This window comes from Xenopus laevis, chromosome 6S (assembly GCF_017654675.1).
Source record: "Xenopus laevis strain J_2021 chromosome 6S, Xenopus_laevis_v10.1, whole genome shotgun sequence".
Lineage (NCBI taxonomy): Eukaryota > Metazoa > Chordata > Amphibia > Anura > Pipidae > Xenopus > Xenopus laevis.
In genome coordinates this window covers 52,486,498-52,511,126 of record NC_054382.1, presented here as the reverse complement: position 1 = coordinate 52,511,126, position 24,629 = coordinate 52,486,498, and the positions used below count along the sequence as shown (strand labels likewise).

At 38.7% G+C, this 24,629-nt stretch overlaps 1 long non-coding RNA gene across 1 annotated transcript in view; it reads right to left on the bottom strand.

Annotated features, from left to right (window-relative positions):
• LOC108720007 overlaps positions 1–24,629 on the bottom strand; it is a 31,073-nt gene that overhangs the window by 6,168 nt on the left and 276 nt on the right. The window contains exon 2 of the long non-coding RNA XR_005962218.1: positions 17,436–17,530. This is a non-coding gene — a long non-coding RNA (uncharacterized LOC108720007). The remainder of the gene's footprint in view (positions 1–17,435; positions 17,531–24,629) is intronic.

Below are 24,629 nucleotides of genomic sequence, written 5' to 3'. Positions count from 1 at the left end.
TCCGTTAGGGAATTGGCGTGGTTACAAAATGACATCACGCTGGTGAATTTTTGCAACCGTTAGTCACTGTATGGCCTTATGTCCAGTGAAAACTGGTGATTCAAAAAAATTAATTTGTTAATTAAGATCAAGTTGACGTGATACATTTTTTGTTTTGTTTTTTACTATTTTGTGCATGTTTGTAAAAAAATCTAAATCTAGGAAAGTTGCTAGAAAAATTGCAGTAAAAATAAAAAGACCACCTTTTCACAGAAAATTTTAACTTGCTTGATATGCTTTCCATTGACCTCTATAGCATCATTGACATTTTTTATTTTTCATTATTTTTTTATGACTGACATTTTCATGATTTTTTATGATTGACATCTTCATGATTTTTTGTTAAGTGCAGATGATTACTGCATTTTTGCACAAATATGTAAATTGCCTCTAGTCTGGTATGATTTGCTACCACTAATGAACAAAGAATCAAAAAATAAATAGACTTTTTTTAGTCCAAAGTAACAGATAATGTGACAGAGAAAAAATTTCAAGAAATAAATATTTTCAGTTTACTTAATAATATAGACGAAGTAAAGAATTAATTAGTTCAATGATTAAATGGGGTTGACAAAATACAATGTAATAAAAACACCCAAGGATATATTATCATTAAGTACTTAATATGCAATACAGTACAGTAGACGTAATTCACACACAACAGTGGAGAGCATCCGAAAAAGGTGTATGTATGTTTAGAGCTGGTGATGGGAGGACCCACTGGATGCTTTCAGCTTTAGTCTAATCAATGCCTTAGAAAGGTACAAATATTGAGTCCTTATCTGACAATTCATATTCAGTAGTATAACAAGTATTTTCCCCTTTATCATTTTTCCAGGTCTTAACATGAAAAGGATAATCCTTATTTTTGTCTGTGTTGTTCACACTAATCTCCATTAAACTGCATCAATGAGCATGAAAAAATGTTGCCAAGAGGAAAGGATCAGTTCTGTTTTTCTGGGTGTCATCTTTTTCTCTGTTGCCATATGATACACCCTACAGTATATACATTTCAAACAAGCATACACAAATACACATTTTTCCTATAAAACTTGTAATAAATTCCTTAATCTATGATATTCATTGCACACTTGTTACTTAAGATTCTCACAGTTTTACCATGTTTACATGATTCACATTTCTTTAAAGATTAAAATTTTGCCCTTTCTCCATGCCCAAGCAGATTTTGTTACATGTATTATCAGAGCTGGAATCATATATTATTGATTGCTGTTGTAAAAGGGTCTTCAGCAAGGCCTTACAGACAGAAGAAGAAATCCTCTGCACTTATAAAAGTCCAAAATATGCACAAAAGACATACAGTACATAAAAAAAAAGAGTATTAAACTTAGAGTATTAAATACAAACACCCAAAATAGACAAGCACTCAGAAATTATTCTTTGAATAAAGAATATATTTTTTTTTTCATGTGGAAGACCTGTGAGTGCTATAAATAAAAAACAATTTATTTTTTCATGGAAAAGATCTGTGAGTATTTGCCTATTTTGAGTGTATTAAGGATAGTTTTTTTTTTGCAAAAATCTACTAAGAAAAGGCCACCTTTAAATTCATCACATTCATCCTTGATCTGACCAATCCTAGACTCTATTTGATCTGATTCTGCTGTATAATTATATTTCCCTGGTTAATATGGCATCCTTTACAAGTGGGTAATCTCCACCCCCCACTTTCGACTGGACAGAGCACATTCCAAAGCAATTAGCTTTTAATTATAGTTTATATAAGTCCTCCCCCACCCATTCCTCCTTGTCTTTTTTTCATCTGTCCTACAGTTTGACTGGCGGAGTTTTTAATTAATTTATTTATTTATCTTTTTATTTGGCCCACGGGACCCTTGGTTGGCTCCCAAATCCAGTGGGGTAATTTTCTTTCACCCTTCTTTTTTTTCCCACTGAGAGAGTCTTGCGATACATGCCTGGTGGTTTGTTATGCAAGTAATAGAGAGCGTGATCCGAAGGATGCAAGATACCTTACCTGGTGGTAATGGTAGCAGGGACGCGCAAGTGATATCTCAAACCTGGTGGTTGAGAGGCAAGAGGCGCCTGACACAGGGTTAAACAGAGCGAGTAGCAAAGCCCGCAGTGACGTTAGCGGTGACGTAAAAAAGTAGGCGGGGCTTGCGGATGCGCTGACGGTTACCAGGAAGTGGATTCCACGCGCACTAACCCTGAGTTGGGAGGTCGGCGTGTGGCTGTTCACCGAATCGGTTGGCAGCGGGTGCGTAGGAGGCGGAATATTCAAGCAGTATGTATCGAATATAGAAGCCAGCTAATGGTATGGTGTTTAGTGAGAATACTCACGCTTCTATATTTATTCAGCAGTTTGCCATGGAGTCGCGTCTCTCACATAGCCCAGAGGTAGCTTGCAGAGATGAAAGGAGGTGGGAGGTGGACGATGTTTCTTCATTCGCTAATCCTATGGATCGCAAGATGGAAACTATGCTGAAGAAAAACTATTTAGCCACAGCGGCTTCTTGCAGACCGGCGATAGCATTAGCCTCAGTTTCAAGAGCAATGCAGTCATGGATACATAATATAGAGAGATCTCTTAAACAAGGAGTAGATAGAGAGACTGTGATCAAGTCAGATCTCAAGATTGCTACAGATTTTGTAGCAGAGGCATCTATTAATTTAATAAAGACCTCATCCAGGGCTCTAACATTATCGGTTGCCTCCAGAAGAGCATTGTGGCTTAGGTCATGGAATGCAGATAAAGCCTCTAAGGCAAACCTATGCAATATACCATTCGAAGGTTATATGCTTTTTGGCGCTAGATTGGAAGACCTCATAAAGAAGGTGACAGGGGGTAAGAGCGTCTTTTTTCCGCAGGAGTGCAGACAGAACTTTTCAACTGACTCCTTTCCGGATAAATAGAGACAATCGTTTCGGAGTAGAGCAACGTTTATGGATCGTATGGCATATCGACCGGGAAGAGAGTATAATCAACCACAAAGTTGGAAGAGAGGTCAAAGTACATCTGCAAGGGTTGAAAGAGGCAGAAGCTCAACAACAAGAGGCGCAAGAAGATATTTCTGAGATAGAGGCAGCCCAAACCCAAAACATCCCCAGAAGATTATCGAAGTTTATAGGGATTTGGGCAAAGTCAATATCAGATCAGTGGGTGTTAGGTACAATAAAGAAAGGATATTGTCTAGAATTCAAGATGATTCCTCGGAAGGATCAATTAATTATTTCAGAGATTCCACACAACAGGGAGAAGAAGAGAATTCTCTTCAATTATGTGGAACAATTGCAGAAGCAAGGGGCGATTACAGTAGTACCAGAGCCTCAGCAAGGAACAGGATTCTATTCACCCATTTTCATGCTAAGAAAGAGAACAGGAGATTTCAGACCAGTGTTAGATCTGAGAGAACTAAACAAACATCTAGTGGTGAAACCATTCAAGATGGAGTCATTGTTCACAATAATTCCAGAAATCAGTCCAGGAGATTGGATGTTGTCGATAGACTTGAAGGAATGCGTATTTACACATCCCAGTGGCAAGAGCGCACCAGAGGTTTCTTCGCTTCACAGTGGGAAAGAATCAACATTTTCAATTCACTTGTCTGCCATTCGGCCTGGCAACGTCACCAAGAGTGTTTTTGAAGGTGCTTATTACGTTAATAGCACAATTAAGAAGACAAGGAATCCGTGTCTATCATTATTTAGATGACATTCTCCTCCTGGCAAAGGATCCTCACAGTCTGAAGATACATCGAAATCTAGTCATTACATTTCTGGAAAAGAATGGTTGGGTCATCAACCAGGAAAAAAGTCAATTAGTAACATCTCAAGATCTAGTATACCTGGGAGCAAGGTTCTGCACAGGCAGAGCAAAAGTCACAATCCCAGAAGAGAAGAAAGAAAATTTGTTGGATGATGGAAAGAGTAGAGTGTACAGCAAAGCAGTACATGAGTGTTGTGGGCCTCTTAACATCAACAATACCCATGTTACAGTGGGCAAGATGGAATATAAGAATACCACAAAGAGAGTTTTTAACCCAGTGGGATGTGTGGACTCAAGATTGGGAACAGAAGATTTTGATCCCCAGGAGAGTGAAGACAGCATTGACATGGTGGTTGAAGGACAATCATTTGGCAAAAGGCAGAAGGTTAGGAGACATAAGATGGGAAGTCCTAACAACAGATGCCAGTTCCACAGGTTGGGGAGCATATTGGAGGGCAGAAGTAATACAAGGAACTTGGTCGCAGAAGGAGAGTGTACTTCCAGCAAATGTTCGAGAATTGAGAGCAGTAGCATTAGCCCTACAGAACTTTGGACATTTCTTCAGAGGAAAATCGCTAATGGTTCGAGTGGACAACACTACAGTAAGATGTTATCTGGAGAAACCAGGAGGAACCAGAAGTGTACAATTGATGAAGGGATTGGAACCAGTAATGACTTCTGCACAGAACAATCTACAAGATCTGTCAGCGATCTATCTGCCAGGAAGAGAAAACAGTATAGCAGACTTTCTGAGTCGGAGTCGATTAGACCGACACGAATGGCAGATCAGTCAACAAGCTTTCGAAAAGATTGTACACAGGTGGGGACGACCAGTAATAGACTTGATGGCGACAAGAGAGAACAGGAAGGTACATCAGTTTTATTCGAGATTTCCCGATCCAGCAGCGATAGCAACGGATGCATTGACACAGGATTGGAGCACTGGGCTTCTGTATGTCTTTCCACCTATTCCATTAATCGCGAGAGTACTAAGGAAGATAAGACAGGACCAAGCAGAAGCTGTGGTGATTATCCCAGATTGCCCAAGGAGACCATGGTACCCATTACTCAGGCGGATGGTGGTGGACAATCCAATGCAGTTGACAAACATACCCGATTTGTTAACACAGGGTCCAGTGAGACATCCACAAGCCCATGCACTAGCCCTCAAGGCATGGTATTTGAGAGGGATAGATTAGTTGAAGTAGGAATACCGTCTTCAGTGGTTGAGACCATGATGAATTCACGGAGATCCTCGACAAATAAAGCATATCAAAGAACATGGAAAGTTTTTATGGAATATCTCAAAGAGAGACAGATTTCAGTAAAAGAGATGACAATATCAAATATTTTGGAATTTTTACAGAGGGGGCTGGAGAAGGGTTTAAGTTTACGAACCCTAAAGTGTCAGGTGTCAGCAATTTCAGCTTTTACGGGAAAAGCTTGGGCTCAAGAGCCAGCTATGATACAATTTATGGCAGCTATATTCAGGATGAGACCTCCTAGAAGAAACATCTCCCCGTCATGGAATCTACGGCTAGTATTGGAGGCATTGACGGGACATCCTTTCGAACCTCTACAAGAGGTATCAGACACAATTCTAACCCATAAGACAGTCTTGCTGACAGCAATAACCTCAGCAAGAAGGGTTAGTGAATTAAGAACTATGTCATCTAAAGAACCTTTCACAGTGATCCAGGAAGATAAGGTTATTTTAAGATTAAATCCGGAGTTTCTACCGAAGGTGTTGACATCATTCCATTTGGATGCGGAGGTAGTACTTCCGGCATATTTTCCAAAACCTCAAGGTGAACAGGAGGAAAAGTGGAACACTTTGGATATAGTCAGATGCTTGTCCGTTTATTTGAAGAGAACAGCTGGTTGGAGAAAGTCTCAACAATTGTTTGTTATCCCTTCTGGAGTAAAGAGGGGACAGGCGGCAGCCATCTCCACCATAAGTAGGTGGATAATCCAGAAGGTTTACAGGTCAAAGGGGAAACAGATTCCGGAGGGGATTAAGGCACACTCCACTAGAGCTGTAAGTGCTTCATGGGCTATGGAGGCACAAATATCTCCAGAAGAGGTCTGTAAGGCTGCTACATGGAGTTCCTTCTCAACTTTTTTGAAACATTATCGTTTGGATGTGAGATCGGCAGCGGGAACAGAATTCAGACAGAGTGTTCTGTCAGCAGTCCAATCTTACAAAGAATAAAAATTATTTTTTCTGTGTTCAAATGCAATATGGATTTCTGTTATTTATATACTGTACTTATAACCCACCCTGGATACTGCTTATATATATCCCACTTGTAAAGGATGCCATATTAACCAGGGAAAAAAGAAAATTAATATCATACTTACCGAAATTTTCTTTTCCTGGTTAATAGATGGCATCATTTACAAGACCCTCCCTAAGTGGCTGAATTATGAGACAAGGAGGAATGGGTGGGGGAGGACTTATATAAACTATAATTAAAAGCTAATTGCTTTGGAATGTGCTCTGTCCAGTCAAAAGTGGGGGGTGGAGATTACCCACTTGTAAATGATGCCATCTTTTAACCAGGAAAAGAAAATTTCGGTAAGTATTATATTAATTTTCTTTTATTTATAGAGTAAGGTTTAATAGTTAAGCTCCCTAGCATTGCCTTAATGAGATGGCTTTGAAAGCTTTTTCTCTGAGAGTAATAAGTGAGTGTGGGAGCTGCTAAGCGAGTGTTGCATGTGACTTAAGTGTTCCATGTGAATTAAGTGTTAAGCAGCGTTAAAAACCTTAAAGCGTTGGTGTCTGCTGTGCATGCTGGGAGTGCTGGGCGCAAGAAGGGAGTAAGTGCAAATAACTAACTGCTGTGTGCCCTGAGTGTGTCTGACAAACATCTTTTTCTTTTCTCTGTTTGGGGGTAAACTGGTAGATAAATTTAGTGCATTTATTTTCTTTTTGTGCTAAATCCTGAAATTGTTTCTGAGGGGAACTTTTGTTAAAAAAAGTTAATAAGGGGTTTTTACTGCTGGTAGCAAACAGCATTTTTTTCTCTCTCTTTCCCTCTGTCTGCTAATTAAGGGGGAGGAGTTAATCAGCTAAATTCTGATCAGGCTTTGTGTGCTCTGGTTGAAACCTTAACTTTGTGAATTCAAAGTGAGTTTTGCATGTAAGTGTTGCATGTGAATTAAGTGTTAAGCAGCGTTAAAAACCTTAAGGCGTTTAAAACCAAAAAGGCATTTGTGAGGAATTGCATTTGGGAGACTGTACCCAGTGTAAATATGAGTGCAAGTGGGTTTGCTGATATCACTCAGTGTGTGTCTTGTCACATGTATGTGGTGTTGGAGCAGCAGTTCCATGCAGTATTTACATGTGAGAGATGTCGGTGGGTTTTCATCTTGGAATCTGAACTGCAGACTCTAAGGGTTAGTCCACATGAGGAGATTCTGGGAGATTTTGTCGCCTGGCGACTAATCGCCTCGTCTTCTGAGCGACAATCTCCCCGAACTGCCTCAGCGTGTTTTCCCATAGGCTACAATAAAAAGTCGCATTCGCTAAAGCACATGCGGCGATGCGTTTTCAATAGTCGCCCAAAGTTGCTGAAACTTTGGGCAACGAGGGGGAGGAAAAGAGGCTCGCAGAGCAACCACTGGCAGGGGCTAGTGGAGTGGGTGGAGGAGAAGAGGCAGTGGCTAATGAGGGAGGAAGGTTTGCGACAGTCAGGAGGGGAAGTAGGGGACAGAAGGGTAGGGGGGCTGGTCCACAGCATGTCCAAAACAGCAAATTCGCTGTTTTGGCTGAAGATGCTGGGGGGAAACTCTGAACTGGCATGCATGGAGCAGACTGACTCTCAAAGCACCCTGGGAGGCAGTGGTTCTAATACGGGTGGTGGGGGAGTGCAAGGAAGAAAAGGCAGGTTTTAGTTATATGGGATTTAATTATTAGAAAGGTGGAAAGGTCTGCTGCTTGCCTGGTGCTCGTTCGGCATGTGGTGGAACGAGTGGACAGATTATTGGGGGGGGGGCTCTGGAAGACCCAAAGTTCTTGGTACACATAGGTACCAATGACAAAGTTAGAGGAGGTGGTGAATGTCAAGGCCGCCGGGAGCGCGAAGAGGCGCGTCTGCTCCCGGCAGCGAATAATCCAAAATGGCGGCGCCCAGTCGGCCCACGTGGGCGCTGGGATGCCAGCGCCGCAACGTCGACGCACGCGCAAATGCGCATGCGCAAACACGCCGGCGCAAGGACGTCAATGACGTCACTTTGGCGCCAAGTTTGAATATAAAAAGGCCCCCAGGACGCCAGAATGGCGCCCAAGAATAGGTTTTGCTACTCTGAACCTGGGTTCCTGATTCCTTTATCCTGCTCCTGCCTTGGTTTTGAACCCCTGCCTGGACTCTTGTTATTTGATCCTGATCTGCCTGCCATTGAACTCTTGCCTGGACTTTGACCTTGTATTTTGCTTAACCCTTTGGATACCGCGACCTTGCACCCTCAAGAGGGCTTCCTCCTTGATCCTGACTACCTCCCTGGAGGGAGCTCCCGGCTCCCTGACAGTGAAGTCCTCAAGCACGATTTTAAAAAACTAGGTGCAAAGTTGAGGGCGAGGTAATTTTTCTTTGAGGGCTAGACAGTTGGAGGACATTTTAAACTAGGCGTGGGGGGGGGTTCAGTAAAAGATTCAGTGGAAAACAGGTTAGATGAGATAGTGGGCAAAGAAAGGGTAAATGGGGGGTGGAGATTTGGCTGGGGGTACTGTTAAGGATAGGGAGGACCACATGTCTGACTAGTAAAATGGGAGAGCTGGAGGTGCTGGTGCTGGAGGGAAAATATGATGTGATTGGTGTGGCCGAAACATGGCTGAATGAGTCACATGACTGGACAGTTAATATCAGTGGCTATACTTTGTTCCAGAGGGCCCGAGGCAATAGAAAAGGAGGAGGGGTATGTCTGTTTGTTAGGCAGCATTTAAAAGCTTATATAAAGGAAGAGGTTATGTTAGAAAATGAGGGGCCAGAAGTCAGATGGGTAGAGTTCTTCACTAATTCTAATAACTAAGTCCAGCAAATTAATTGTAGGCGTATGCTATAGACCCCCTGATGTAAGTGAGGAGGAGGAGGAGGCTAAGCTCCTGATGCAAAGAGAAAAGGCTGCTAGTTTGGATAAAGTAATAATAATGGGGGATTTTAAATACCCAGATATTGACTGGAGTAACAGTACTGCCAAATCAGTTAAAGTTTATAAACTTGCTGCATGACAATTTTATGGCACAGTTTTGTTGAGGAGCCTACCAGAAAAAAAATGCTATTCTGAATCTAGTGATCTCAAATGATCTCAACTTATAGCAAATGTGCAAGTCATTGAACCCCTGGGTAATAGTGACCATAACGTTATATAATTTAATGTCTGGTGCAAAAACAAATATATCCAGGGGCAACAAAAACTATGAATTTTGGAAAAGCTGATTTTTGCCTTGAGGGCTGCCCTACAGAGCATTGGTTGGGGCATTATGTTTTCAGCTAAAAACACAGAACAGAAATGGTTGTCATTTAAACTGATATTAAATCATTACTGTTCTCAATTTATTCCCTTAAGGAGTATATGTAGAAGCTCTAAGAATCATTCTATGTGGCTTAATACAGAAGGAAAGAAGAGAAAGGCATTTAAATACTGATGTTTCTAAGAGAGCTTAGTTCAGTTTTAGACCAGCCCCTATTTCTGATTTTCTCAGATTCACTTTCATCTGGTATGGTGCCTATAGATTGGAGAAAAGCTGATGTTATTCCAATATTTAAAAAGGGTTTACGATCTCAGCCTGGCAATTATAGGCCAGTAAGTCTGATATCTGTGGTGGGCAAATTATTTGAAGGCTTGTTAAGGGATCGCATTCAAAATTTTGTCCTAGTGAATGGCATTATGAGCAGCAATCAGCATGGCTTTATGAAGGATAGGTCATGTCAGACAAATTTGATTGCTTTTTATGATGAGGTAAGTAAGATGCTGGACAGTGGGGGGCAGTAGATGTGATCTATTTGGATTTTGACAAAGCGTTTGATACTGTGCCCCACAAACGACTGTTTTCTAAACTAAGGTCTGTTGGGCTTAATGAGGTCATTTGCACATGGATAGGAAACTGGCTACAGGATCATGTACAGAGGGTGGTTGTTAATGGTATATTCTCTACTTGGAGTAAGGTTCTTAGTGGGGTCCCTCAGGGGTTGGTATTGGGTCCACTTTTATTTAACTTGTTCATTAATGACTTAGGGGAGGGTGTTGTAACTAATGTATCAGTGTTTGCAGATGACACAAAACTATCCAGCCCAAGATGTGGCATCCTTGCAACAGGATCTTGACAAACTGGCAATCTGGGCAGCTAAGTGGCAAATGAGATGTTGATAAATGTAAAGCCATGCACCTGGGATGTATAAATATCCAAGCCACTTATACCCTTAATGGGACTGCATTAGGCAAATCCATTATGGAAAAGGACCTGCCAGTCAGCAGCATCAATGGCAAATAAGGTCTTGAGCTGTATTAAAAGGGGCATAGAGTCACAGGAGGAGGGGGTCATTCTTCCACTGTATAGAGCACTTGTAAGGCCCGATCTAGAATATGCCGTACAGTTTTGGTCTCCATCACTCAAACAGGACATTATTGTATTAGAGAGGGTACAGAGAAGGGCAACTAAGCTGGTAAAATGTATGGAAAATCTTAGCTATGAGGAAAGACTGGCCAAATTGGGGATGTTCACGCTGGAGAAGAGGCGCTTAAGGGAGATATGATAACTATGTATAAATAAATAAGGGGATCATATAATAATCTCTCTAATGCTTTATTTACCAGTAGGTCTTTCCAGCTGACACAAGGTCACCCATTCCAATTAGAAGAAAAGAGGTTCCGCCTAAATATTCGGAATGGGTTTTTTACAGTGAGAGCTGTGAAGATGTGGAATACTCTCCCTGATTCAGTTGTACAGGCTAATACATTAGATAGCTTTAATAAGGGGATGGATGGCTTTTTAGCAAGTGAGGGAATACAGGGTTATTAAAAACAAGAAAAAGCAGTAAAACCCCACACTACCTTACTAAAATTAATTGAGATCTAATTATACAAGTGCTTAGTGCTATTATAAACATATGCTTAGTTCTCAATCAATTTAGCACCAACATACAATTAATGGTATTTCAATCGATTGTGTTATATATCAATAAAAAAGATTAAGGTGCTCAAGTGCTATAAATCAGGTGATGTGACCCGCAATAAAATTTATCTGCACACAATTGATGAATAATCTAAAAGTTCATGGTTCTTATATGAATTAAATAAGGTGCTAGTGCTGTAGTTATAATTTTAAAGTGAGTTCATAGTATCAAACAATTAAAAATAAAGCGTCAACAATTCGTGAATAAAAGTTAGAAATTAGAAAATAGTATAGAGGTGGAGTTGTCCTGAAGAAACTAGCTGCGTTGTTCTAAGCCCTGGGACACCACACACTTATTCAGGAAGGAAATCATGGATCTCATGATAATTAATAACGAAGGGGGCAAGTTAGTAACTAGGAACTATAGGAAGGAAACCACTACTAATTCCTTGTTCTCTCCAGCTATCATCCTTATTCAGTGAAAAAGTCTCTCCCAAAAGGTGAATTCCTACGCCTGAAAAGAAATTGCTCGTCCTTTGAAATATTTAAGGAGCAGGCAGGGGAACTAAAAGTCAGATTAAAACAAAGAGGGTACTCCGGGAAACTGGTAAAAAAGGCATACCATCGAGCCATATGTACTGAGAGGTCACAATTATTACAGATAAAAGAGAAATCCACTGACTACAATACAGTGAGATTTATCACCACATACAACACAAACAGTTGTCAAATACAAAATATTATGAATAAACATTGGTCGATTCTAAAAGAGGATGAAACACTGAGTACCATTCTTGATGAAAGAGTTTCAATTTGCTATAAACAAAGTCCGAATTTAAAGGACATATTGTCCAATAGTCATTTTAAAAATCCCCAGAAACTGGCTATTAATAGGGCATGTTTTCCATGTGGTGAATGCAACATGTGTGGGGAAATGTCAAGAACTACATCCTTTTTTTGACAGATTTGGTAAAAATCATAATGTTAATTCACATATTAATTGCAAATCCAGGGGAGTGATTTATTGCTTGGAATGCCCGTGTGGTAAGAAATATGTGGGTATGACAACCCAAATGCTGAAGATAAGAGTTCAGCGGCATTGCAGTTCTATACGCAATGCTGACCAAACTGATAAAACAGATGCAACTCTATCTACAGTTGCTTGGCAAAAATACCATAATATGAATCCAGCAGACTTAAAGTTCTGGGACATAGAAAAAATCAATCTAGGCATCAGAAAGGGTGATCTGGAACAAGCACTTCTCAGAAGGGAAAGTTACTGGATTTTTAAATTAAATACAATCTCTCCTAATGGTATAAATGAAAATATGCTTTTCCATGCATTTATCTAAGTCTATATACACTTATATTAACGCTTTGATTAAAATCAGTGAACCGAAATGTTACTTCTGTACATTATATCGGTTGCTATGGTAAATCTCTTTGGTAACCCTTTTCCCCATAGATCCATGGTAAAAACCCTAACATGCTCCCCTTATGGGAGGAGATTACCTAATCATTGAGCCTGGTTGTATTCCTGAGACAAACTGGAGTGATTGACATGTTAGGAAAGCTGTGAGTATCATGCTGACAGGTGTGCAGCAATGAGGTTCCACAGTGTGAGAATCTCGCGATATCTCAAGGAGATCTCTATGATGTCAGACACTGAAGCTTTAAAAAGCCATGCGATGGATGAAAAGCCATTTGCCTTGATAAAGCGTAAGCAAAACGTACATACGTTTTGCTTACGCTTTATCAAGGTGAGCCTTTATCAAGGTGAGCCTTTATCAAGGTGAGCCTTCAAACCCCTTTTTTTTAAAAAAAAAAAAATTATTGTTACCTTTTTAAACTTTAATTGAATCTCGGATCTAGAGAAATTTAATGGAATTGTAGCGCTATTAGCGCAGCATTCATTCCTTTTATTCTCTTTTACCTCTAAGGCACTGAGGATTTGTTGGTTTTATAGCAAAGTTAGCTCTCCTTACAAGACAGTTACATGTAGTAACGAGACCACAGTCCTCAGTGTTCTGCCTTTCTCCCATGTGTGGTGTCCCAGGGTTTAGAACAACGCAGCTAGTTTCTTAGGGACAACTCCACTTCTATACTATATTCTAATTTCTAACTTTTATTCATGAATTGCTGACGCTTTATTTTTAATTGTTTGATACCATAAACTCACTTTAAAATTATAACTACAGCACTAGCGACTTATTTAATTCATATAAGAACCATGACCTTTTAGATTATTCATCAATTGTGTGCAGATAAATTTTATTGCGGGTCACATCACCTGATTTATAGCACTGAGCACCTTAATCTTTTTTATTGATATATAACACAATCAATTGAAATACCATTAATTGTATGTTGGTGCTAAATTGATTGAGAACTAAGCATATGTTTATAATAGCACTAAGCACTTATATAATTAGATCTCAATTAATTTTAGTAAGGTAGTGTGGGGTTTTACTGCTTTTTCTTGTTTTTAGTATCCCTATTCTGGTTTATATACCTCTACAAAACCTGAAATTGGGTAATACAAGTGAGTGAACATAAATAACAAGTGAACTATATTTTTGTTTGGAATACAGGGTTATGGGAGATAGCTCATAGTACAAGTTGATCCAGGGACTAGTCTGATAATTATGGCATTTCACAGCTTCAAGCAAAGTGATCATCTGCATTTCAATCCGTTGCAATTTAATGCATCAGCTCCTAGTTGTGACATGTTCATAGACTATACATTGCACATTCACTTAATTTACACAGGGTCTATTTTTACCATTCCCAACCCTAGTTATTCCTAACTGTAGGTTACTGTAGGTTACAAAAAATAAACTTTAGATTAAATGCATCCCTGCACATTTCTCTACAGTCCTCTTTCTAAGAAATATTTTAAAGTTATCAAGTGCTTGGGTGTACAGTATTTTGTAGGGATGCACTGAATCTAGTATTTTGGGATTCAGAGGAATCACAAACTGAATCTGAACATTCATTTGCATATGCTGATATGGGTAAGTAGTGGTTAAAAAGAATAGTACATAGAGATAGGACAGTGGCTAAATTAGTTATTTGGAAACTGCATGGGATTTTTGCAGTAGTTTTCCTTCTTTGTTCTTTTTATGTTTTTTATGTTCCTTGTATTGAATATTGCACTCAGGATGGTAATTTTCCATTACAAAAACCAAGCTTATCCAATCTAAAGCTAATATATGGTTTAGTCACTCTAAACAGATATTTTCTTTCTGCTTTAATAAATGTCTTCAACGAACCGAAAGCTGTTCTTTTGCTGATGGATGGATGCTATTTTTAAGCAAAGAATGAATGCTATTCCAAATACACTGTTTAGCCATTTAGTGGATATAATTCCTTTTTCTTTCCCAGATACAGTATCACTGTGGAACAATACTGCTGCAATTAATATATCAGATTTAACTGCTTAGAACATTATAGAAGCTTAGGTTGCCATAGGGGTCAATAACAAGTTGGACGTTTCAGAGTAAGGAAAAGGGGCTACTTTTGCTTCCTTTATTTTTTTCTATTTTTTTTCTTTTTTTCTTTTTTTCTTATTTTCTTTTTTTATATTTATAGATCCTCCAACCTGTTGGAATATAGAGATTCAGGTCATTGTTAAGGAAAACGTTTAAAAACTTTCACCTCAGAGTACTGTGGTAAAGCTCTGAGAGGGTCACTACTTCCCAAGCCAACTGGATAATTTACTATTCCTAGGAGTTACACCACATCAAACATTCTCCTTCTCCAAGTTTTATATGACATATAAATGTAAAACAAAAACAGAAACACCAAACAAGACCAAACAAATACTTGCATGTTTGACTAGTGGTTTTAATTAGTTTTCTTTCAAATGATTTATTAATGTGGGAGAAATGACTTACATTCCTTGTTGCATAAGGCCAAACTGCAGAGTCATAGTAAACCATAACAATCGCATTTATGGTGGAATTTGCAATGCATTAATCCATGCTAAATGCAAATTGGTTGCCATGGGCTACTTCATCACAGACTAGTGGTGCTGGAAATTAAGAGACAGGGATAAAGGAGTGTGAATGTAGGACATGCCAGGGGTCAGAAGGAGTATTCTAGATAAGCAGGGTACTGGTGACAGTTTGGCCAGATAAAGATTTGTAGATATTGCATCAGCTACTGTGCTGAGTTGTTTGAACTGGGCATTAACTAAGACTGTAAATAGCCCTGGGCATTATTGAAGACATTGGCCACACAGCAGACATTCTACCCCATTTAGTTTTCATTATATCTTTGAATTAGGACATGCCATGGTGGGAGGTTGCACTTCCTCCCAATTAAAGCAACACATGTTGTGAGTAGTGATCTGTAAAAATACTTAGCAGTGACCGGATGGGCTGCTAGGTGGGCGTGTTGTTGAGGAGGTCCTGTCTCTGAGCAAGTTTGATAGCGGCATAACCCGAGCCAAAAGAAAAGACTCACCTCCAATATGGGGAAAGACAGCAAAAAAAAGCAGCAAGGGACAGCATCAACGCCACCATCGATGCCGAAAGGCACCCTCTGTGTCTAGATACTTTGAAAGACCCGACCGTAACAGGCTTTCAGGTGCGGGCAAGATGGCGACGGCACGAGATCGCAGCCTAAGTCCTACAGAGGGGGAGAGTGGGAGGACCGGATTTAATCAAGAGCTGCAAGAGATTCTGGCCTCGCTCCCCACTAAAGCCGATCTGCAGGAGATGGCGGCGGAGATTCAACAAACGCAGAGGGAGGATATGGCAGAGATTAAGGAGACACTATGAGGAATTGGAGGGCAGTTGGAAGAGCTGGATACACGTGTAGCCTCAAATGTGCAAGGTATTAAAGAGGCTATCCAGCGTAGTAATGAGAATCACAAACAGATCTACCTCATAAAGCACCAGATGGAAGATTTGGACAACCGCGGGCGGCGGAATAATTTACGGGTCAGAGGCCTACCAGAGTCTGTGAAGCCGGGAGACCTGGAGATCACATTGACGGAAGTCTTCAATTTGCTTTTGCAACGACTGCCAGACACGGTAATTGACTTCGATAGGGCGCATAGATCAACAGGCATCAATATACGAGAGGATAGGCCGCGAGATCTAATATGCCGTCTGAATAACTATAAGATTAAAGAGTTAATTATGGCAAAGGCGCGGGTGGCCAGGGGTCAGGAGGAGTATTCTAGATAAGCAGGGTACTGGTGACAGTTTGGCCAGATACAGATTTGTAGATATTGCATCAGCTACTGTGCTGAGTTGTTTGAACTGGGCATTAACTAATACTGTAAATATTCCTGGGCATTATTGAAGACATTGCACACACAGCAGACATTCTACCCCATTTAGTTTTCATTATATCTTTGAATTAGGACATGCCATGGTAGGAGGTTGCACTTCCTCCCAATTAAAGCAACACATGTTGTGAGTAGTGATCTGTAAAAATACTTAGCAACATTATTTGTACTTCAGCAGAACATAATGATCAATGGACGTGGATTGACATTTATATTTCTGCTAATTGACTATTTCATTGAGAGCCACCTACAAAATTTGATTAAATGTAGTACACAATATATTCTTGTTTTTAGTTAAATAACTCTGTTGAAGTAAGAGCAAAGGGATCATGGCAGATATAATAGGAGAAAACAGTATAAGATAATGTCACAGTGTGGAAGAATATACTAATGGTTGTTAGCTTGAATATACTATAGCTGCCACTTGGTAACTTGGAATTATCTTTCATTGCCAGTCACAGCTATAGGCCCTAGGCTACTGCCCAATGGATTTTTTATTTAAAATCAATGCAGGCTGGAGCAGGAAGAAATGCTGAAGTGTTGTCCGTACAGTAAGTAGGTAGGATTTTACTACTACACTACTGTATATACTACATTATCAAAATAGATTTTCAGATATTAGAAAATTCTGAAAATATAACAAAAAGCTACTGTTTGCATTTATCAGTGTGGTATGGCATAACTAGTGAGAGATAAAACTATAAACATAGAGAGAAAATACTGTTTGCTATATTTTTAGTGACCTGCTTACAAATACATTTGTCTTTTTTAAAACACTTAGGAATTTGTACCTAGCACCAGGGCCACCATCAGAAATGTATAGAAAATTAGCCGAACAACACAAGCTGGTGTAGCGGCTAATTTTCTATACAGATACGATTGGGAGAGGTGCCGACCCCTCCAGCCAACACCAGGCATCGACTATCAGGAGAGACTCTGGGGAAATTAGGGAATATATTCGCTTTCCACCATCAGAAATCACAGGGCTCCATAAAAGATTTTTTTCTAGGCCTGCTGGGCCCCACCTACCGCCACACCCCAGTAAAAAGCCAACACATATGTGAGTGCTAAAATAATAATAATAAACACTGGTTACAAGTGAAAAAAAAAAACAAACATTGGCAACCAGGCCCCTCCCTACAAGTTAAAAAACTATTGGTAGTCAGCCCCCCCATAAAAGTAAAAAAAAATATACCTATATCTATATATATTGGTGTTCAGCGGGAACTTACCTTTAAAGTTTGGCAGGAGGTCTTCTACTTCCTCAGTGATAAGGCTACAGGGGCCATTTGGCAGCACTTGAGAGCACAACTCCAAAACAGTTGACCTGATTTCAGTGAAGATAAACGTGGTAGAAGGAGAACACTACAATCAGAAAATTGCTTTTTCCTTAAGGCATGTTACCCAGAAAACTTGCTGTGAGCATTTTAGTGTTTAATTTCAAAAGCGTTCCTTGTAGCTTTTTACTCTGCAGCATACTGAATTAGCACCCACTACAATAGTGATCCCTCTTCAACCCTGATGGCTACCCGGCTTTAATCAATGTAAAAGTTATTTTAAAACATGTACACCACTTTCACTTTGAAAAAGAATATACAGTACATATGGTCGGAAACCTGACTGGCTTCAGTGTGTTTTTTATATTTATTTTATCCCCAAAGTCAGATGCAATTACAAAACTCTCTAATATTATATATACTGTGCCATTTATTTGTACTGTGGCATTGCATTTACCTTTATTTATAGCTGACAAAATGAAGACTGATTATCCTTATATCAGGTGCATTTTGGACTAAATAAAATTCCTTTTTGGATAAACATGTTGTTCTTTATCTACAGTATGTTTATACTGTAATTTGTATTAGACTGCACAGGAAATAAACACTTTTCTTGGCTTGAGTTTTAAAGGTCAAAGTTGAAAGTATGTAATGAGGCTAGATTTAGCTTTCAACGAAAATAGAAGGAAAGGATTTTTTAAAAATGAAAATCAATATCCAAAAGTCCCTTTGCTAATACCACCACCAGGGATTTAATTTATTTTCTCATATTTGCTGACTGAAAAATTATTGATTTTTTTTTTTTTTGACAAAATCTTCTATTCTCGTTTTCATTGGCTGCTGTATCAGTAGACTGGAATATGCTTAGCTTTCCACTGTCCTGTGAGACCCCTATAAAACTGCAGGTGTTCAATGTTAAAAAAATAGTTGCTGTTATATGTTTGGGCTTTTGGCAGCTACTAGCTCTGTTTCCTGAGAATTGAAAAATGGTTTTCTATCTTAAACAGTGGTTTTACATTACTGGAATGCTGAGGAAATGGTTTTGCTCTCATCAAATACTATTTACATTTTTTATTTCTATGTGGTATAACCATTTTATGATTTGGGTCGTTTATAGCATCATGTAAAACAAGATGTCTGCACTGGTCTGGAATTTTTAAACTATGAGTTGTCTAATGAAAAAGATATAGCACGGAACTAATAGACTTCTCTGTACATATTACATTGAATGAAGTTGTTTTTAAGCAATAGATTGCTGTGTAAAAAAATACCAACATTATTAGAAATTACATTTTATAGCTGAGATTAAAAAAACAACCTAAATTTTTTTTCTCATAAATCCCTCTATTTTGGAGGTTTGGTCTAGCATACTTCATTAAAGAAACTATAGTATTTAGTTAATAAAAGAGACTGGGGCTCATTTATAAACTTCACGCAGGAGAGAATGAACGGAGAGAGACTTAACTCTCCCATACATGGGAGTTTGACAGCTCTTTTTTGGTTAAAGTTTTGCTTCACGTGTTTTTTTTTCATTACCATTGTAAGCTTACCTGTTTTCCGATTGGTCAGTTTTTAAATCTTTGTCTTCCGATTGGTCACTTTAAAAAGGGGCGTGGCTTAGCGGGAAAATCCACGAAAGTCGGCTATAAAAAGGCAAACATGCCGATCGGTCTTCATATAGTTTGGTTGTTATGTCATAATTTTGTTGTTGGTAAGTAAGTAATGCTGTCTGCAACTCCCATGATTCGCACAGTGAAAAGATTTGCACTGCGCATGGCTATATTTCTAAAACTGGATAATAGTGGTGTACTTAATGTGCAAACAGTATTGCAATTTTTTTTTCACACTGCGAATGTCCATAAGAGCTTTTTTAATATGGCAAAAAAATGCAAATTGAGAATACTCTGTGTCTGAGTTACGCCACAACTTTGGTCGCAGAGAAAATATTTGCAAAACAGTTTTTCAAAGTGTGAATTTAAGTTACGGTCAACACTATTTTTGTATTTCGTAAAATATATATATATAAAATATATACACAATAGGCGCACTCAGTGCTGGAATTGGGGCGGGATGCGGCGGGATGGGATGCCGCTACTTTTTTTTTCCCACTAAATAGCATCCCGTCAGGCGGGATGCTACTGTTCAGAATACCGGAGCTTTTTTTTTTTGCGACTCCAGAGCAGGCAGAGTGGTGGGAGGAGGGACTGTTAATAAAAGAAAGGCTTAATCTTGTCTCAGCATAAATCCGAACTTTATTTGTCTCAGTGCCCCGTGAATAACTTCTTTACAGAGCAGCCGGTAACAGTGCGCACATAGTAGGAGGATTGTCCAACTTGGGCGTCTGTACTTCTTATCTTGCGCATGCGCTGTATTGGGAGACGTGTACAGGGTATGCGCAAGATAAGAAGTACAGATGCCCAAGTTGGACGATTGGGAGACATGTACAGCGCATGCGCAAGATAAGAACTACAGACGCCAAAGTTGGACGATCCTCCCACTATGTGCGCACTGTTACCGGCTGCTCTGTAAAGAAGTTATTCACGGGGCACTGAGACAGATAAAGTTCAGATTTATGCTGAGACAAGCTTTATGCCTCCCAGGACAAGGTTAAGCCCTTTATTTTATGCTGAGACAAGATTTATGCTGGGAGTGGGACACGATGTATGCCTCTGTTTAAAGAAGTTAAACAAAAGTGGGAGTGCTGTGGCAGAATGGGATCACACTGATGATTGTTATGGGGAAAGATTTATATTTCCAGGGGTAAGATTAGGATAGTAAAGTATGTGTATATTTATTTCATGGCTGTGAAAAGAGGATAAATACAGGAAAGAAAAGTAGCAAAGTATTTTAAGAACATAGTAAAAGAAAACCCCTGTCAGGCAAAAATTTAAAAACAGAAAAGTGGGGTGCCAGGCTGCTAGCAAAAGAACAGCAAGAGGTAGAACAATATGTTAAAAAGTTAAGAAATGGTGGAAGAAAGAAACACAAACAGAGAAATAGTAGAGGAGCAGGATCATGAACTGATGTATAAGAAAATAAAAGAGAAAGAAAAGCAGAACAGGGAAAAAAAAAGGTTAGTAGTACAGGTATGGGATCCCTTCTCCAGAAACCCGTTATCCAGAAAGCTCAGAATTACGAAATGGCCATCTCCCATATACTCCATTTTATCCAAATTTTTAAAAAAATATTTCCCTTTTCTGTGTAATAATAAAACAGTTGCTTGTACTTGATCCCAACTAAGATATAATTAATCCTTATTGGAGGCAAACCCAGCCTATTTGGTTTATTTAATGTTTACATGATTTTCTAGTAGAATTCAGCTATGAATATCCAAATTATAGAAAGATCCGTTATCCAGAAAACCCCAGGTTCCAAGCATTCTGGATAGCAGGTCCCATACCTGTATCTTGCTTTTACAAAACTTATATTTATATGCACGTATAATAACTTTGCACTGGGTGACTTCTGGTCATAGCAAATGTGCTTGATTCATTTAGTGTCAGCTGTTTGTGTTGTCTTGTGGTTCCAGTCACAGTATAATACACACTGTATCTCACCTTTATGCACAATTTAATGTATGTGGGGTGTGGCTATTCACTGTTGCTAATTGTATATGATACTGTTCTTGGGGTGCCAGTTTTTTTACCTATTAGTGTCTTCTCTGCATCATATATTTCTGTCATGTCAGGGCTTAATGCCTCTATTTGTTATATACTGCAATGAGTTCTGGCATGCCTAGTGATTAATGTGATTATTGGCATTTCTTGGGTTAATTACATCCATTTTCTATTGTGGTTGCTAGCATTTCTGGTGTTAAAGCTGATCATTTTCTACAGTGACTTCTAGCATAATGGATCACTATTGAGTTGCAAATAGCTGTGGTGATGCTGCACTAGTAAATCTAACACAGTCCAACAGCAATCAACATGTCACATTTAAACCAAAAAGGGATGTATGTAAAAATAAAGGCATTGATTATAAAATGTTTTCCAGGTTAGTGTTAATGTGACTTGTTGCTTGATGTTGGACTAAGTTGTTGTATTGTTAATAAACATGGAAATTGCAAAATGTTTTTTAAAGTGGCCGAAACAAGAAAGTATTGGTGGGTGTGGCTTATTATGATGGTGGGCGTGGCTTGTTTGGGGGCGTGGCTTACAAATTTCAGCAGTGTGCTACGCACACCGCACAAACCATCCCTCGGCTTTTTTGATCCCAATTCAAGCACTGGGCGCACTCACACAAACATCTGTCTCATTTGTGAACCTTTTGCGAAAAGTTATTCACAATGTGAATTTGGGCAATGCAACCATTTGCAAACTTTATAAATTACCCCTCATTGACTCACTGAGCAAAACAAAACTGTAGAGGAAAGTAGAAATAACAAACATTTATGTTCTGCTTGTATGTATATGTTAATATAGGGGTTGCCCCTACTATACATTTATTCCATTTATGGTCCTGTCCTGCTACCTTCATTGCTAACTAACGCTGGTTTTTGCTTTCAATAAGGATTAATTAAATATCTCAAGTACAAGGTACTGTTTTATTAATACAGAGATAAAGGAAAACATATTTAAAAATTTGGATTATTTGGATAAAATGGAGCCTATGGGAGATGGCCTTTCTGTAATTCAGAGCTTTCTGGATAATGGGTTTCTGGATAATGGATCCTATACCTGTAGTGGGAAAATAGGGAGTAATGTAATTTACTTGTGGCTATTACAATGTTAGTGAAAGGCCACATCCCCCCACCAGTATTAATGTGCTATTAAAAATCTTTGTAATTGAAAAAGGATGAAGAGCATTACCCATTATAAACCATTATTTTATTATTCTTATAAACTCCCAAATTAGAACCTTTATATGGGTTACCAAATTGCATAGAATAGGTGCTACAGCCCTGCAAGACCCCATTGTGATAATACATCCCAATTTATTTTTATATTACCTGTGACAAACTAGGTGCCCTGGAACCATTCCAGCTAGTGATTGGAGCAATGAACTGCTATAACACACTAATAAAATCATGGGTTCAAGATGAAAAGCTTTTGAGCAGTTCATAGTATAGGAGATACAACTGGAAAAGACATAACTGATAGCATCACACATACAGAGCAATTCTCTTCTTCCCACTGAAAGAATAGTGGGATCAGGTTAAGACTGGGTTGCAAAATAGGCCTTGGCATTTACATTACACATGCTACCAAACAGCCTCCCATAGAAACAATCAAATATTAACTGTCTGTGGTATCTGCCTGGCAGGCATTTGACAGAATATACATATTCTGGCAAGCTGGGAGTGGCTAAAACATATTTTCAGGTGTATTGGTGCATGCATCACTGAAGGGGGAGGGAATAGAGCAGTAGTATCTTGCTTGGTTTGGAACAGACCTAAGAGGGGCAAGAACAGGTAAGGCCAGTAGAAAAGGTAGTACAGGTAAGAGACCTGTTATCCAGAATGCTTGGGACCTGGGGTTTTCTGGATAACAGATCTTATCTTAATTTGGATCTTCATACCTTAAGTCTACCAGAAAATCCTGTAAACATTAAATAAACCCAACAGGCTGGTTCTGTTTGGAATAAGGATTAATTATATCTTAGTTGGGATTAAGTACAAACTATTGTTTTATTATTACAGAAAAAAGGGAAATAATTTAAAACAAAAATTGATTATAATGGAGTATATAATAATTCTGAGCTTTCTGGATAATGGATTTCCAGATAATGGATCCCATACCTGTATTTGAAATAACCCATGTTACCTGAACTTAAACTTCTAAAAAATTTGATATGTAAAATCTTTTGAACAGTAGTGACTGGCATACAAAGAATGTGGAATATGCTTGCAATAATCCATGCCAGCTAACAGAAGAGGGAACTGCAAGAATGGGTATTGCCAGCTAATATGTCAAAGAGCATAAGAGTGAGAAAAATTTGTTTTTTCACAAATAATCTAAGAATTGACATTGGATTGCAAGTGGTTCAGTAAACAGTAATGAGAGAAAATCTGATTATTCAGACACAGGTCATAATTTGGGAAGATGAATTCTGATCAAGTGATTGATGCTTTAAGTGCTTGTTTGACAATTATATTGTGGTATCAATAAAGGAAATGTTTAGTTTAGGAATCCATTCAGTTATGCTCATTCTGCATGCCCAGTGTGCTCCTGCTTTACATCATATATCTCTCCATATTGCTCATTTGTTGTATATAACATCAGTTTTCCTTTAGTAGCCTTCCCTTGGGTGTCTTTTTTGTTAAGTTGCAGAGCAAAGTTCAGATGAATTAAATAAAGACAAACCCAGCTGCAGATCTGTTCATAATAGGTAATCTTATTTTTAGTACCAGTTATTTAAAAACACTACTGAGAAATAGCCGTATTAAAGTAAAACTATTCATGTAACCAATAGTCGGGGCATATTTTCAATATGATAGGTATAGATGAAAATACTGATGTCGATCAGTTTTGAAAAAAATAAAAGAAAATGTGTTATAACCTTTCTTTTTTGTTAAAATATTTTTTTTACTTTTTAATTGTACTCTTAAAAATCTTTCATTATTTTAATAGCTGTTTTCTGGTTAACTGTTTGAATGCATTGTTTGTTATAATAAATTTATAACCAGAAAGTAAAAATGCAAAAATTAATTTTTAACCAATGTTCCTTGGTGACACAACTACAAGGTGCTTTTATTCTCTATGGGCATAGGCAGGGGGCAGCATTTAGTTATTAGATCATCAGTTGTAGGTTTGCAGGACACATGCCCCATTATGATTAAACATTTTTATAACAATTACATCACTGGTGGCAGAATGAGCGATTTATTAGCAATGTGCTTCTCAAGGTGAAAATTATCATGATTAGTAATCAGGATTCATCAGTGTGTTTGAACTGGTTTTAGTGATCTTTTGGTTAAAAATGGATGTTCATTTGTTGGTGGAAGAGCAGCATCTCGTCCTCTCTCTCTAACTCTTTTCAACATTGAATTGTTTTTAGAAAGTAATCCAGCAGCACACTGATTTTTGATGTGATAAGTGATATTATTTATTCAGCCCATATACATACAAGGTAAGGGCAACGTTTCGGACCCCACTGGGCCCTTTGTCAAGCCTAGTGATCAAATACAAACACAGTGTTTTATAGAGTGTA